At 36.9% G+C, this 1,298-nt stretch overlaps 1 protein-coding gene across 9 annotated transcripts in view; it reads left to right on the top strand.

Annotated features, from left to right (window-relative positions):
• Positions 1-1,298, top strand: part of NFYB (nuclear transcription factor Y subunit beta) — a 19,995-nt gene that overhangs the window by 2,885 nt on the left and 15,812 nt on the right. The window lies entirely within an intron of this gene.

Below are 1,298 nucleotides of genomic sequence, written 5' to 3'. Positions count from 1 at the left end.
TCAGCAGGATTTGGAAGAAGAGAAGCTTGGCAAGCTAATATTTTTATTCAGTAGTCTAATAATTAACTTTTTGGTATGAGTTCCCTCTCTTAAGGATGCATTTAATCAGTAGAGGAACTTAAACAGCCATCTCAGTCAGACCCTTATTTTTTACTGTGATATTTATGAAGTGCCTGTTTCTTGGGGTGAGCATCAGGGTGTGTTTTGTGGAAAACAGTTTAAAATTAACTACTAAATAACCAACTTTTCAGCAAGGTGTGTAAGCTAGCTACATTGCTGGAGTTAAGCTGAATAAATCGGCATGTTAGAATGTCTTGGCGGAAAACAAAACAATCCTGAACTACCTTTCTTAAACTCTACTTACCTTGTTGCTTGGGCTGAGTAAAATATTTCTGATAAGTGTATAAAATACTTAAAAAAAAAAAAAAAAAAAAATCATAATAAGAGGTGATGAATGGTTTGCCCATACTTATACATTTTAATGAATTTATAGGGAAAAGCTAATTGTCATGGGTCATATTACATATCCTTCACTTGGCACTTAAACTAGGACTGTTTTACATTTTAATATAAAAATGTCTGGGGTAGTAATTCTAGTACCTGTACTGCTAGGATAGGCAGGGCAGAGACCTGGAGAGAGCTGTTCATGTGGTTTTTCAGCACTTCTGTTTCAGTCTCTGCAAAAGTAGTGAAGTGCATGGATTTTTCAAGGATTATCTGCACATGTTCAGATTCTTTCAAACTTGTGTTGCTGCTTGCCTCCACCTCCAGAAATAAAAAATAAGAAATTACAGGCAGCTTCTCCTGGCTGTCCTCCCTTTCCTGTGCTTCTTCCCCCCCCCACCCTGCAAACCATAACCACATTGGTGTACAGTTACCTGGCACAATAAGGGGCTGTTGAGTAATACTTCTTAATGTATAGTATGGATGAGTCTACACAAAGAGAATTTTACAGTCCAGATGTTAATTAGCGGTAGTGAAACTGTCCAACCTTATTAATGTCAGTTCACTTTTACAAATGTCAGTGCAGCTGTTAGGAAAACATGGAGCATCAAAGAGATGAGAGAAGCTTCAGACTTGGGAAGACCACACTGAATGTCCCTTCCAACCCTAAACTTCTGTGAAAGTGTTTACAAAAAACAAATCCTATTCCTTGCTAATCTCTTGCCATGGTTCTCCATAATTTGGTGAATAAAGGGAAGGAACATTTTGATTAAATTAAAATTGAATGCAGTGAGTGAGGACAATACAGAAAGTTCAAATGAAATTTATTAATCTCATCTGTTTCCTAGCATGGT

The sequence above is a fragment of the Alligator sinensis genome, unplaced genomic scaffold (genome assembly GCF_000455745.1).
Source record: "Alligator sinensis unplaced genomic scaffold, ASM45574v1 scaffold267_1, whole genome shotgun sequence".
Taxonomy (NCBI): domain Eukaryota; kingdom Metazoa; phylum Chordata; order Crocodylia; family Alligatoridae; genus Alligator; species Alligator sinensis.
This window is presented reverse-complemented; position numbering and strand designations above follow the sequence as displayed.